This window comes from Delphinapterus leucas, chromosome 13 (assembly GCF_059928025.1).
Source record: "Delphinapterus leucas isolate spDelLeu-1000000601 "Yukka" chromosome 13, BTC_Dleu_Yukka2, whole genome shotgun sequence".
Taxonomy (NCBI): Eukaryota; Metazoa; Chordata; class Mammalia; order Artiodactyla; family Monodontidae; genus Delphinapterus; species Delphinapterus leucas.
In genome coordinates this window covers 79,108,487-79,123,760 of record NC_143141.1, presented here as the reverse complement: position 1 = coordinate 79,123,760, position 15,274 = coordinate 79,108,487, and the positions used below count along the sequence as shown (strand labels likewise).

Here is a 15,274-nt window from a genome sequence, read left to right as displayed (position 1 = left end):
TTTTGCCTCCTGTGTTGGAGGACATTGAGTGGCACCCCCAGAGTATCATTTTCCAGCTCTTTAGGGGGTGAATCCAAGGAATCTTCTAGCTAAGAATGAGTTTACGGACAACTGGAGCACCATCTCAGGGTGGGGGTGATTTTTCTCTCCCTCTGGTTCAAGGTCTTTGATTCTTGCTGGGCTGGAGCCCTCCTGCAATGCCCAGAGCCCTGCTCATTTCTCTTAGGGACACCACCGAGTTGTCATGCTTATAAGGCACGTGGTGGCAGAGTTTCACAGGACGAGCACCTTCTGTCCCAGGGATCTGTACCTGCTGGTCTGGTGGGATGAGCTGGCCACTGGTAAGAGTCACACTGGATCCTGAGAAAAGCCACCCTCTGTCCCTAGAACACAAAACAGTTAGGGTGGCTGGGCTTTGAAAAGGGGATCCCAAGAGCCATACCCATGCTGCCCAGCCCCTGTTGCCCACTGTCTCCTGCTGCCCTGGGGCAGGGCCCGGGATGGAACCAGTAGGCTCATGATGTCCCTGAAAGGCTGCTTTGGTGAGTTTCCAGATATACTCTGGTTGTCCAGTGAGCAGTCATGAGTGTGTGTCCCTGGCATTGTTTTATCATGAACTTTTCTGGCTGTAGTCAAGGCTCACTAACAGGACAGGTGCATGCCAGATGTTTAAATTTGCCCCAGAGTACTTCTTAACATTTGCTACTTAGAAAACAGAAAAATGGGAATTCAAGTTCATGAATAGAAAACAAAGATTGTGAAGGTAGATTTTTACAATTTCAAAGTCAATGCCGTTACTAGAATTAAGATTTTTTCCCGTAAGTTACTATTGTTTTAAATTTCCTTTCTTTAAAATTAAAAACAAAATTATTTATTTGGCTGCTTCGGGTCTTAGTTGAGGCACACGGGCTTTTCTCTAGCTGCGGCTTGTGGGCTTACTTGCCCCGCGGCATTCGGGATCTTAGTTTCCTGACCAGGGATCCAACCGGAGTCCCCAGCATTGGAAGGTGGATTCTTTACCACTGGACCACCGGGGAAGTCCCTTAAATTTCTATACACTGTCAGAAGTGGGAGGGAGACCACAGGTTATTCAGTCCAACCCCTTCTTTTTTTTTTTTTTTTTTGCGGTACACAGGCCTCTCACTGTTGTGGCCTCTCCCGTTGCGGAGCACAGGCTCCGGACGTGCAGGCTCAGCGGCCATGGCTCACGGGTCCAGCCACTCCGCGGCATGTGGGATCTTCCCGGACCGGGACACGAACCCGTGTCCCCTGCATCGGCAGCATCGGCAGGCGGACCCTCAACCACTGCGCCACCAGGGAAGCCCCAACCCCTTCATTTTAAAGATGGAAAACTGAGGTCCATGGAGGGTGGGGGGGCTGCCCAAAGTCACACAGCTCATTAGGAGCAGAAGTAAGAACCCTGGTCCCCTCCAACCCCCCAGGCCCCTGCTCTCGCTCCAACATAAGTTTCTTAAGATATTTTAGTTATTAACTAAACATTCACAAAGATCTGAGCAGTAGCTGGAGCAGGGCATGCTATGTTTTCAGTCCATTGGCAGTATAACCTCAGTGGATTTTATGAGTACAGATGGTCCCTGGCTTACCACGCTTCGACTTTGGCTTTTTCGACTTTTACGATGGTGTAAAAGTGATACACATTCAGTAGAAACCATACTTTGAATTCTGATTTTTTCTGGGCTAGTGATATGCAGTGATACCCTCTTATGATGCTGGGCAGTGGCAGCCACAGCCCCCAGTCAGCCGTACGCTCATGAGGGTGAACAGCTGACACACTTACAATCACTCTGTACTCAGACCCATCCTGTTTTTCACTTTCAGTACAGTATTCAACTAATCACGTGAGACAGTCAGCACTTTGTTACAAAATAAGCTTTGCATGAGATGGTTTCGCCCAGCTGTAGGCTAATGTAAATGGTCTGAGCATGTTTAAGCTGGGCTAGGCTAAGCTATGATATTTGGTAGGTTGGTGTATTAAATGCACTTTCTACTTAAAATATTTTCAACTTATGATGGGTTTATCGGGACACAAACCCATGGTAAGTGGAGGAAGATCTGTATCGTTCTTTTATTTCATCATTTATCACCAACACTTTTGTGAGCAAATGCTTTGTGCCAGGTCCTGGGGTCAGTACTAGGAATACCAAGTAGAATCAGATACGGTTTAAGCTCTCAAAGGCAACTTGTACCAAAAGTGTGTGTGTGTGTGTGTGTGTTCGTGCACGTGGATGCGTGTGCCCCCAGCTAGAAGCCCCGTCCATAGTGTCTTTTACAAGAGATCACTTTGCCTTCCAGTTAGGAAACTGGCTTCGATAGCTCTGGTCCAGTGACTTTGAAAGTCAGAAGAGTTAGCATTCCCAGTGTCCCATTAGGTAAAAGTGTCTTTCTCTGTTTTATTTCCAGCCAGAGCTGGAGGAGGATTCACTGGTCCTGAGCGTGCTGTCTCATTGGCTGATGGAGGCGTCTGTGCCGATGATTAGACACGAACATATGTGAGATCACACACACCCCCCCCCCATGCAGAACGAGTTCTAGAAGCGCAGACTCTTAGTTCTGGATTATATGCTTCTTCTTTGTCAGATGAGAAAATTGAGACCCAGAGTAGCTTAGCCACTTGCTTAACTTGCTAATTAGTTAATCCAGATAGCTAGTGGATTCCTTAAACCATTTAAACTTTTAGTTTATTCAGGAACTAGAAAAAGGGAAGTGGTTTCTCTTAGAAGTGACTTCATCTGAAATGTCACTGCTCCTAAGATAACATCTTGGAGCGGCATCAAGGCGGCCGTGGCCTCTGCAGTTCTCTCATAGAACCCCAGGAAGTCACAGCTGTTAGGGAGGATTCCAAGCCACTGGAAGTCAGATCAGACTGTCCCAGATGCCAGTTGCCCCCTCTGACAGAGGCCTGAGACACCCCAGCTGGGGCTGGGGCAGGTGCTGGGCAAGCTTCCATCTCCCCCCACTTCCAGTCCATAGAGTCCCTATGGGGAGCTGGCAGGGTGGCGGGAAGGATGAAGGGTGTGTTCACAGCACAGGTCCAAACACAAGTTGTTTTGGTTTAAGCATGGGATTATTGTTCTCTCTTCAAAGCCCAGTGATAAAAGCCTCTCAGGTATGCCCTGCAGAGGCAGGAGGCTTTGCTGCCAGGCCCTCTCTCAGTTAGTAAGTTAGTAAGTTAGTAAGTTAGTAAGTTAGCCCATCCACAGTCTCAGAACCCAGGGCTCCTTGAGTGGGAGAGACATCCTAGTCGACTGAGTACAAGTTCCCACTGATGGCTTCCTTCCAGAGTATTCTGCTCGTGCTTGCACTCCTCCAGAGACAGGGCATGTGTTCCTTTACAAGAGCACTGTTTCCAGCGTTCATGGGGAAAGGCCACTTTCCTGTAGTGTCGATCTGGGGTCTCAGCCCTGCAGCCGGGGGGCTCACCCTGCTCTCTGTTGTCTGCTGCCCTGTGGAGGTTTGAGTCCGGTGTGTATAGCGCTCCAGGCCAGTCATCCACAGGTCAGTGCTTGGCCACCCGTCCTAGACGTGGCTGTGAGACCCTCGCCCTCCTCTGCACAGGGGGCTCCTTAAAGGGTGAGCTCCAGAACTGCTGGAAAACCAAAAGCCAAAAAGTCCAGTCGCAGACTGACCAAATCAGAGATAAATAGGGCTGTGGTCTCCCTGGCCTCAAGGGTTCTCAACAACATGGAACATAGAAGCCGCAGAGCGATTGGGATTTCCTACCTACTGCCTTGCAAACTCTGCCATAAGTGCATCTTCTCAGCCCGGGAGCTCGGTTAGACGCCCCAGAGCTGCGGCCTCTCCTCTATTCCTCTCTGAATCCTCCCTCTCAGCATAAATTCTAGCTGGAGGCAGGGAGCTTTCTGGGTGTTTTAGAAATAGAGTACGAACCACTATACTGCCTGCTGTCGCTGATTTTATGGGCTCCAGCTTGGGGATTCAAGACTGCAGGCTCACGCAGCACTGTGTTCTGGGCCACTGGTCACAGGAGCCCGTGGTCAGGGGAGCAGTGGAAGTGAGTGGAGATCTGTGCGCTGCGGCAGGAACCCCAGCTCCAGAGTCATGTAAGACTTGATGGTTAACCACCGGCCACTTGGCTGGCATCAGGTAAATGGCGGAGGCCAAGGCTGGGCCAGGTTGCAGCGCATCTGGGGGACCTCTCGGAACAGAGTGTGACCCTGATGTCCCAGAGGTGACTCTGGAGGACTGGGCAGTGTTTGCCTGGACTGTTTCTTTTTTTGTTTTTGTTTTTTGCGGTACGCGGGCATTTCACTGCTGTGACCTCTCCCGTTGTGGAGCACAGGCTCTGGACACGCAGGCTCAGCGGCCGTGGCTCACGGGCCCAGCTGCTCCGCGGCATGTGGGATCTTCCCGGACCGGGGCACGAACCCGCCTCCCCTGCATCAGCAGGCGGACTCTCAACCACTGCGCCACCAGGGAAGCCCTGGACTGTTTCTTAATGAACTCTCCCAGGCACCTTTCACCCACTCAGCAACATTTATATTCAGCAGAGTAATCCTGGCGAAAACGATTCTTTGATTGCCTGCCTAACTGGAAGAGCAAACCCCCTAGGGGTTATTTGAACAGGAGTATAAACGATCTCAAGAATGTGACCTGACCTAGTAAGTACAGGGGAAAATAAGGAAAGCTTCTGTGAGGTCTTTGGGGATTAAGTGGTGGGCGTGAGGGGTGGGTGGATGACTCTGTCTGTGTCCTGTTTCTTATGCACCAATAGGGGCACCATCTAGAAGCAGAAAGAACAAAGGGGAGTTCACCTGCTCTGCAGTGGGCTAGGTAGCTGCGCAAGCCTGCGCACTTAGAAAAATGCTGTTTACGCTTCCCATCAACACACAGTAATGACTCTGGGAATTAATGTTTGTGCTTGGGAGAATGTGTGTGTGTGTGTGTGTGTGTGTGTGTGTGTGTGTGTCTTCATTTGATGACCTACAAGAATGAGGGGGCTATTTGTCCTGTACATGGGTGGAGAGACGACCTAGGAAAAACCCCAAATGTAGTATCGCAAAGCCCAAGGCCGATGTGAATTGTCCTGCTGATCCGCAGCCCAACTTGAATTATCCTGCTAGGCCGACAATGGCACTGGATTACAGTTACACTAAATAATTCAGCCTGGGAGGTAGACTGCTAAGGATTATGGTGTCTCCCAGATTACTTAAAGAAAGAAGAAAGTGGAAGAGGCAGATCATCCTAGGGTCAGACCACTTCGTGTCCACTCAGGGAGATGGCTTGGGGTTTCCCTCAAGTAGGGAGGGAGGTCCACTCTGTAGAGGTGGAACTCTGGAGTTGCTCTCAGGAAGAGTCATGGATCTGAGCTTGAGCTCTGTTCAGCCCTCGGTCTGTGTGAAGAGGAAAAGCCCATCGAACTCAGCCACTGCCTCATTCAGGGTGAGGACCCTCTTGTGATTGGGAGACCCTTTTAGTAGCAACCGCCCTGTCTTGATTCCAGCTACTCTCAGCCCAAGGCTGCCACCTAGGCTGCTGTCACCAGGCCTATTCCCTGAGGAGCAGAGACGTTGGCTACTGTGCCCAATCCCCCTCAGATACCAAGGGACGAGGATGACTATATACTGCTTTATACTGCTTACTCAGAGGCAGTTTATTTGAAACTGATACAGAATTCTTAAAATTAGTAAAGAATTTTATAATTTATAAAATAATTTTAATTATACTCCAATAAAGATGTTAAAAAAAAAAAGGCAGTATGGTACTGGCACAAAAACAGAAATACAGATCAATGGTACAGGATAGAAAACCCAGAGATAAACCCATGCATATATGGTCACCTAATTTATGAGAAAGGAGGCAAGAACATGCAATGGAGAAAAGACAGCCTCTTCAGTAAGTGGTGCTGGGAAAACTTGACAGCTACATGTAAAAGTATGAGATTAGATCACTCCCTAACACCATACACAAAAATAAACTCCAAATGGATTAAAGACCTAAATGTAAAACTAGACACTATAAAACTCTTAGAGGAAAACATAGGAAAAACACTCTTTGACATAAACCACAGCAAGATCTTTTTTGACCCACCTCCTAGAGAAATGGAAATAAAAAGAAAAATAAACAAATGGGACTTAATTAAACTTAAAAGCTTTTGCACAGCAAAGGAAACCACAAACGAGATGAAAAGAAAACCCTCAGATGGGAGAAAATATTTGCAAATGAAACAACAGAAAAAAGATTAATCTCCAAAATATACAAACATCTCATGGAGCTCAATATCAAAAAACAAACAATCCAATTAAAAAATGGGTGGAAGATCTAAATAGACATTTTACCAAAGAAGACATATGGATGGCCACAAGGCACAGGAAAGTATGCTCAACATCACTAATTTTTAGAGAAATGCAAACCAAAACTACAATGAGCTATCACCTCACACCAGTCAGAATGGCCATTATCAAAAAAATCTAGAAACTGTAAATGCTGGAAAGGGTGTGGTGAAAAGGGAACCCTCCTGCACTGTTGGTGGGAATGTAGATTGATACAACCTCTATGGAGAACAGTATGAAGGTTCCTTAAAAAACTAAAAAATAGAACTACCATATGACCCAGCAATCCCACTACTGGGCATATACCCTGAGAAAACCATAATTCAAAAAGAGTCACGTACCACAATGTTCATTGCAGCTCTATTTACAATAGCCAGGACGTGGAAGCAACCTAAATGTCCATCGACAGATGAATGGATAAAGAAGATGTGGCACATATATACAATGGAATATTACTCAGCCATAAAAAGAAATGAAAATGAGTTATTTGTAGTGAGGTGGATGGACCTCGAGTCTGTCATATATAGTTAAGTAAGTCAGAAAGAGAAAAACAAATACCGTATGCTAACACATATATATGGAATCTAAAAAAAAAAAATGTGATGAACCTAGTGGCAGGGCAGGAATAAAGACGTAGACATAGAGAATGGACTTGAGGACACTGGGAGGGGAGGGGGAAGCTGGGGTGAAGTGAGAGTAGCATCGACATACATACACTACCAACTGTAAAACAGCTAGTGGGAAGCAGCCGCATAGCACAGGGAGATCAGCTCGGTGCTTTGTGACCACCTAGACGGGTGGGATAGGGAGGGTGGGAGGGAGGCTCAAGAGGGAGGGGATATGGGGACATGTGTATGCCTATGGCTGATTCACTTTGTTGTACAACAGAGACTAACACAGTATTGTGAAGCAATTATACTCCAATAAAGATCTATTTTAAAAAAAAGACAATCTAGAGTGTATGCTCTCTTAGGGCAGGAATGATCATCCTACTTTACAGTACTTTGCATGAGTTGATGTTCAATAAATGTTTCTTGAGTTGAAATAAAAAAAAAAAAGAGGGCTTCCCTGGTGGCGCAGTGGTTGAGAGTCCGCCTGCCGATGCAGGGGACATGGGTTTGTGCCCCGGTCCGGGAAGATCCCACATGCCGCAGAGCGGCTGGGCCTGTGAGCCATGGCCGCTGGGCCTGCGCGTCCGGAGCCTGTGCTCCGCAACGGGAGAGGCCACAACAGTGAGAGACCCGCATACCGCAAAAAAAAAAAAAAAAAAGAATAAATAAATTTATAAAAAGATAAATAAAATTCCAGGCTCCTGAAATAACCATCATTAGCAAACATTGTGGAAGAGCATTAATGATATCACCATAGAACATTCTAGTTAAAACATGACCTTTTCGTTTTTGCTTCAAATCCGTTTTATATACTGTTAAAAGTCATTTTATAGGAAATGTTTTACTTTTTAAAATTCTTTTTAGAGCTCTTTGCTCACATGTGAATATGGCATTTGATCTTTGCAGCAGTCTTGGGCGATAGGAAGGACGGTGACATTTTGTTATTCCCATCTTACAGCTGAGCACATGAAGGCTGAGTGCATTTCCAAATCCACGTAGCTGAGAAGGCACTGATCTGCGATTCCATGCCTGATGCCTTTCCACTGCCCCAAGGTGGGGAAGCCGGGCCATCAGAGTGTAAAATTTTCTTTTTGCTCCACCAAATGAGAGGTGGCACTCAATCTGGTCCTCATAGAAATGCTGTTATAAGGCAGGTCCCGAACAGCTCGGCAATTACCAGGGAGAGGGTATAATTTGGGGAACTCAGCCTGGGTGGGCTTTATTCTGGAAATCTCACTTGTGATTAACTCTACTATTATCAGACAAGATTACGTGTGGGAACCAGAAGCAGTTGGTTTTGACTCTGTTCCTGGCTCAGAGTCATGCTGTACTCTGTGCTCCTCGGGCTACTCCCCGGATTCCACGTCTGAGGCCACTCACTCTCCCTAAGCTCAGTGTGAAAGCTGCCAAGTGAAACTCGGGCATCACGTCCCCGTGGTGACCACTGCTCTCCAGGTCCCACGGTGGCCACGCCCCTTCCTCCCCAGGGCAATGCTCCGGCCCTGGTGTGGGCTGTGCCGGAGCCGATGGCCTGGGCCGTGACTCCAGGTGGGAATCTCAGTTGCAGCTTTGGTGAATGGCTATTTCACCTCTGATTTTTACCCCAAAACACCGACTTTTTCTATCTCAGTTTCTTAATCTATAAAACGGGTGTTTGAGCAGCTGCCATATTACCACATAGCAGCTGTGATATTCTAGGGGGTAACACGGAGACCCACACGGTGGGCTCCTGCTCTGAGCTCTGCGTTATCTTATTTGTTCTTCAAAACCACCCTCTGGGTAGATATTCTTACCCCCATTTTACGGATGGAGAAATTTTGACATGGAGAGATTTAGTAACCTGGTGAGAAATTGAAACAGAGCAGCCCCTGACGTTTGGAAGCTAGACTCCCATTCACAGCCAGCGGTGCTCTTCTCCTGTTGGACATAAACAATCTCACAGGATACCAGCCTCTCACAGGGCACCCTGAGACCAGGCTAAGATGGACCCAGCAAGACCTCCTTGTAGTTTTGTCTAAGCACAGACAAAAACACCGCTGTGCCACCCACAAAATACCTCTGCCCCTGTGTCCCGGAAGAGTGACGGCAGCTTCTTTACAGCGTGATCCTCGACGTAGCCCTCCTTGTAGAAAGATTTACTGAGATACCCAGTCATAGACTTGTTCCACTTTCTAACAACATCCAAACTCCCACTTCCTTAGACCCCCCCCCCGCACCCCAAGCCGCCCAACAAAATCCAAACCCTGTAATTGGTTCTTTCTAACACCCTCTTACTGGGACACCCCTGGTGTGCGTTCTCTCTTGCTGCAATGAGGAATAAACCCAACTTGTTCAACTACAGGTGTGATCCTGGTGGATTTCCTGGAGGGCGCTGACCCTTGTCCAGGGTCCCGCAGTTGATGAAGGATGAAGACAGGATTTAAACTGAGGAATCAGACTTTTCTGATTCCAGAGCCTGTGCAGTACCATATGGGACTTCTAGTCTAGGAGAGCGGTGAGAACGAGTAATCTCAGCCCGGTCAAGTGCTTCAAGCTCTCAAGGGAAACTCACAATCAGATGGAGGATCAAAGCTCTGGCATCCACTCCTGGTGGCCTTGACACCCTGAACTTCCCATATGCGCAGGAATCACCCCTGCTTGATGGTTTTCTACATGCTGACTGTTGGAAAGAGGAAACAGTGAATGCAAACACTTCTAACCTGTCATGTGGTCATACCCCTTGGACAGGCCACCAGAAGGGGGACGCCCACGGCCTGCAGAGTGAATGCCCCACCCGCCTCCAAGGCCAACCTCTTGGTGCCTGACACATGGAGGCTGCCATGTGCTCTGCTGGTGAGGACAGCCAAAACCCCTTCCCAGTATTGTCCTTTGTTCCTGACGATGCCTACAGCAGTGTCTTTGATCCCAGCAGGACACTGGCCTGAGATGTAAGGAGATGACTAGCCATCCTCACAGACCCCTAGAGCCCAGCGGTCCATATACTTGATGGCTCTTGACCCAGACTTTGGCATAGCTCCCACCTGAGAGCATCTGGTACCAATACCAGGGAATCACCCTTGACGCTGCAGCTGCTAAAGTAACGACAATTACTGTGGTCACCGTTTACCAGCACCATTTGTAGTACTATGCCAGGACATTTTCTATACTTCTGTGATCCTCATAAAAAACCCTATAAGGTGGATATTATAGGTGGATTTTACAGATGGAGAAGCTGAGACTCAGAAAGTTTGATACTAATCTAAGCTGACAGATTGTAAGTGGCAGGGCCAAGATGTGGCTCGAGATCTGTCTCCCAGCCACTCTACTGCTTCCTCCTCTCTGGTCTCTGAGCATCCGGCTGTCCTACTTGCACCCGGGTGCCTGCACAGATCATTCGAGACCATGGTGGTTGCTATGCTCCACCCGACCCCCACTCAGGACAGAAGGACTTCACCCCCAGTTACTGGGACTGCAGCTGGCCGACGGCCTCTTTGGGAATCGCCCTCTGCTCAAGGCAGCAGCCTTGCTGATGGCTGTGCCCCTTCTAGGGCACAGCCCACATCCAGTGACTGATCAGTGGGGGAAGGTAGACAGGCCTGGCTCTTGCCTCAGCTGGGTACAACTCCGACGGCTACCCCAACTTCAGAGTTCCCTGTGGGGTCAGCTGAGGCCTTGTTGGGACTGCAGTGCAGCCCACCTTCTCCCCCTGCCCAACCCCGTTTCCTTCCTTCTCACATAGGTGGTCACCCTGAAGGCGCTCCCTGGGAAACTTCTTGCACACTGTTCTCCATCCCAGAGTCCACTTTCTGGGGGGGGGCACCCCCTGTGACAAGGATGTTTTACAGGATTAGCTGGGGGTTTGCAGATTTACCCGCTGGCTTCCGTAAGTACTTTCAGTGTCTATAAGAGGCTGGTGTCCCCAGAAGGAATGATAGGCATTCTTGTGTCCTTGGCGTCAGTCAGCATGGCCTGAAGCCTGGGATCCATCTGATGGACTCTAGGCTCTGACCCATTTAAAGGACGTTTTCTGCCACAAAGTTTTGCTAAACGTATTTTTAGTAGGAAAGCCCAGAGTTAGCCTTTTCTTTGAAAAAATAATTTGCAGATTAGAGGGCCTGACAGTCCAAGTTTATTTTTAAGGTAAATGAAGGATATCCTCTTTTATAGTTTAACCCCTAAAGCACAATCAATGATTTACAATGCCTTGACCAAAGCAAACAGTGTGGTAATGAAGATATTATTACCTGGGACTTCCCTGGTGTCGGCCTGCCAATGCAGGGGACACGGGTTCGATCCCTGGTCCAGGAAGATCCTACATGCCATGGAACAACTAAGCCCTTGCGCCACAACTATTGAGCCTGTGCTCTAGAGCCCGTGAGCCACAACTACTGAGCCCGCGTGCCACAGCTACTGAAGCCCTGGCGCCTAGAGCCTGTACTCCGCAACAAAAGAAGCCATCGCAATGAGAAGCCCACGCACCACAACGAAGAGAAGCCCCTGCTCGCCGCAACTAGAGAGAAAAGTCCGCGTGCAGCTATGAAGGCCCAACGCAGCCAAAAATAAAATAAATAAATTAAATTAAATTTAAAAAAAAGATATCATTACGTGATTTCACAGTTGGTTACCTATTTAGTTCTTTCTGCTGGCCTCTGTGCTAGGGGCTAGTCAGGGAGACACAGATGAAAGTTTCTGCGTTTGGAGGAGCTTACCATCTAGTAGGAGAGCTGACATCAAACCTGTCATAATGAAAAATACAATGATGATGGTTTTGAGGATCTAGAGTCTCATTTAAAATGTTGAATGAAAAAAAATAGTGGACATTGTATTTCCATACTAATTCAATAAAAGTTATGAAGAGACAGATAAGAAACTGTCATCCAGAGCTATTACAAAGAGGAGTATGATTTAGGAGTTTGCTCATCTGTCTCCCTAGCTCCAGGCAAGCCTCGGCTGTAAGCTGACTTTGGGGCTGCCCAGAACCTTTAAGAGAAATCTTCTTCAGCTTGAATTGTGTGTGAAAGTGCTTGATGAGTTTGTCCCCTTCAGGCCACCTGCTGGTGTCTCAAGCGTTATTGTCCTAAAATATTGATTGTATCTCCTTCCTGCTCAGAAATCTCTAATGCCTCTCCTTCCACCCCCATTGCCTCCTGGATATAAAGTTCAACCCCTCTTCTTCCATTATTTCCCCCAGAATGTTCCTCTGTGGTCCAATTGGTCCACTCTCTGGACTCCAAACTCAGGGGACCCTTCAAAGAGTCCTGGTCTCCTTGCCTTTACTCAGGCCAGTCCCCTCTCCTGGAATGTCCTCTTCACTTCTCTTGACCTGTCCAAATAGCACACATATTTCAGGCCAGCCAGAATTTTATCTCCTCCGTAAAGTCTTCCCCGAACATCCCAACCTGAAGTGACCTGTCACTTCTGAGAGGTCTTGCATTATCCCTTTATGGGACAATGAAACCCCATTGTCCTGTGATAGCCCTTCATTCTGCCCTTGAACTGTCATTTAGATGTGTTCTCTCAGTCTTCCGGGAGTCTACATGTCTCCCCAGAACTAAGCTGGAAGGGTCAGGCTTGGTGTCCCAAGAAGTGTCCCTTCGGGGAGCAGCATTGCCTGTCCTCTGTGCTGTAAATTATAGGGCCAGGCTAGAAACGAGAAGCTTCTCCCTTCAGCTCTTCATGAAGATTTGGCACATTTGGCTTCTCCAAATATTGAATAGAATCGAGCCAGCTACTTTGGAGGAAAGAGATAGCATTTTTCACTGTTGAGAATAAACTAATCCAACTTCCTTTCTTTTTTAAGGAAAGTAATACATCGAAAGGAAAAAAAGAGACTTATATGACCCTAACTTGGTTCTCTGGGAACAGTGTCCCCTGGCCTCAGTCCCAAAGAGAGGAAAGAAAATGTTTTTCAAAATGCTAGTGGCCCTACGCATTTGAGATCCATTTCAGTTTTTTTTTAGAAAAGTGAATTGTGATCCATGTGTATGTTTGTGTGTGTGTGTAAGGGTGCCTGCCTGTGTGTGGTATGTGTCCTGATGTATGTGTGTCCAAATATCTGGTCATGATGCCCTTGAACTTTTCTTAAGTTGAAACAGATCCGGAATGGTGTCCCTACAGCTCCAAGGGATGCCCGGGCCCAGCCTTCATGGGACAGGGCAGGAAGCAGACCCACAGTAGAGAAGGACTTACAAGGGACACAGGGTGTCAGCTGCAGCCAAAGCTGTTATTTTTAAAAGGCAGACACAGAAACCCACAGGACTACACCCTGCTCTTTCTGCCTCCCTAGGCCACGGGTGTGTCCTGGCAAAGGGGAGTCCCTGACACACTTTGCCAGGCTCAGCGGCGGGGAGGGCCCTGAACTAAACTACTCCTTGACCTTCGCTGCTTCAGTAAAAGCAGAAACCACAACAGCCCTCCTCCCAGCAGGGTCCAGGGCCTGGGCTCCAGACACTTCTGAAAGGCCTCCTGCCTGCCTGTCTGGGTACCAAGCCCAGACCCTGGACTTGTTCATTCTTCTCTGGGGCTGCTTTGGCCTCTCTGTTAGGTCCCTCACCTTCCCAAGACAGCCAAGAGGAAACTGAAGTGCCCATCAGTTTGAGGCATGTCTGTTGACACTTTCTCTTGAGAACCCTAAACCTGGGGGTGGGAGGAGCATTTCACTCATGCGGGGTAGGAGGCTCCAAGAGGGGGAGTGGTGCCCGACGGCACCCCAGCCCAAGCCAGTCGTGGAAACTTGGACTTAACGCAGGAGAGAGACTTGATGGGGTTCCTAAGGGCTTGGCTCAGACTGAGGAACCCACCAATTCTGCTTCTGTCTCTGCTCCTCCCAGGGCCTGGGAAGATGGGCACGTGGCAGGGGCAGTCAGAGAGGAGGTGGACAGTTATTCTGAACAAACTCTCCAGGGGCCAAGCCCAGTGTGAGGTGCCCCCACATGCACCATCTCCTCCAACTGCTGCTGTGATAGCCAAGCAAGGAGCAGGGCAGTCAGGCTCCGGGAGATCAAAGCCCGAGGGAGGCCAGGGATGCCCCTGCTCACTTGTGACCGTGTCCGAGTGGCATCTATGAGGACCTCCATACCCGCCACGACAGCAAAAAAGAAGTTGTGTGTGTATCATACAAGGACAGGCTGTTAGGACGTAGTTTGAGGATGGGACTGGTAGGAAGTGCACTAGGGAATTATCAGCGTGGCCAGTGTCAGGAGGGCTGTTGCTCTGGGGATGGCCCTGAATCTGGGCTTGCTCTGTCCCTGCCCCTTGTTTCTTCGGATTCCCTGCGTCCACCAGGTAGAACAAGTAGAAGGCCTGGCACTCAGGAGAGGGGTCCAGGATGCAGACGTGCGTTTGGGAAGAAAGAGCCACAGGCTGATATGGCCTGAGTGTAGGTGTCCCCCAAATTTATATGCTGAAGCTCTAACCCCATAGGAGATGGTATTTGGAAGTAGGGCCTTTGGGAGATAACTAGGTTTAGATGCGGCCATGGAGTCAGGGCCCCTGTGGTAGGATTAGTGTCCTTATAAGGCAGGGTAGAGACTGGAGCTAGCTTTCTCCCCACCATACGAGGACACAGTGAGAGGGCATCTGCAAGCGAGGAAGAGGGCTCTTTCCAGAATCTGACCATGCTGACACCCAGCCTCCAGAGCTGTGAGGAATAAATGTCTGTTGTTTTAGCCACCCTGTCTATGATATTCTGTTATGGCAGCCAGAGCTAACTAAGGCCTGACCTTACACTCTGAGTTCTGGGGAAACTGAGACAATGGTGCAGGCACGAGCTCCCAGCAGTGGGGGGATGGGGGCATGTCGGGGAGGGTGGCTGTGAAGCAGACCGGGCTGGTGATAGGACTCGGAGTGCACCCAGACTCTTGTCTGGCCGTGCCAGCCTACCCCTCACCCCCCTTCTGCCTGGGCTGGCTGAGACAGGTAACTTCCTCAGACACCTGCTTTGGACGAAGCAGTGACTCCTGGGCCAGACGTGCACTTTAGCTCCCGCTGTGTAATTAAAGGATAAACAGCAATGGGGAGCTGAGCCTGGCACGCAGCTCTCTGTCCGTGGAGATGCTTGGAGGTGTCTGGCCACGTAGTGGCTCAGCTGACCTTGGGTACCTCCCCTCCCCTCCCCTTCCCTTCCTCCCCCCACCCCCCCCCCGAGGGAATTCTCCCTCTCAGAGCTTTACTCCTAGGGCAGCTGAGTAGTAGGGGAGAAATAACTGAGTCTCCTGGGTGGATAGAGCCTTCAGACCTGCGCGCAGGGCCTCCCTCCGGCACTCTCCTGATGAGCCCAGCCTCCCCCGCCCCTCCCCGCCCCCCACCCCGGTCTCCGCTGAATTTCTGGCCGATGAGTCCTTCTAATGTGGAGGGCCTGGGACCAGGGCCTCC

The 15,274-nt window shown here is 49.2% G+C and overlaps 1 long non-coding RNA gene across 1 annotated transcript in view; it reads left to right on the top strand.

Annotated features, from left to right (window-relative positions):
* Positions 1-12,384, top strand: part of LOC111175035 (uncharacterized) — a 35,355-nt gene extending 22,971 nt beyond the window's left edge. Inside the window, exon 3 of the long non-coding RNA XR_016395512.1 lies at positions 2,422-12,384. This is a non-coding gene — a long non-coding RNA (uncharacterized LOC111175035). The remainder of the gene's footprint in view (positions 1-2,421) is intronic.
* Positions 12,385-15,274: the final 2,890 nt, after the last annotated feature.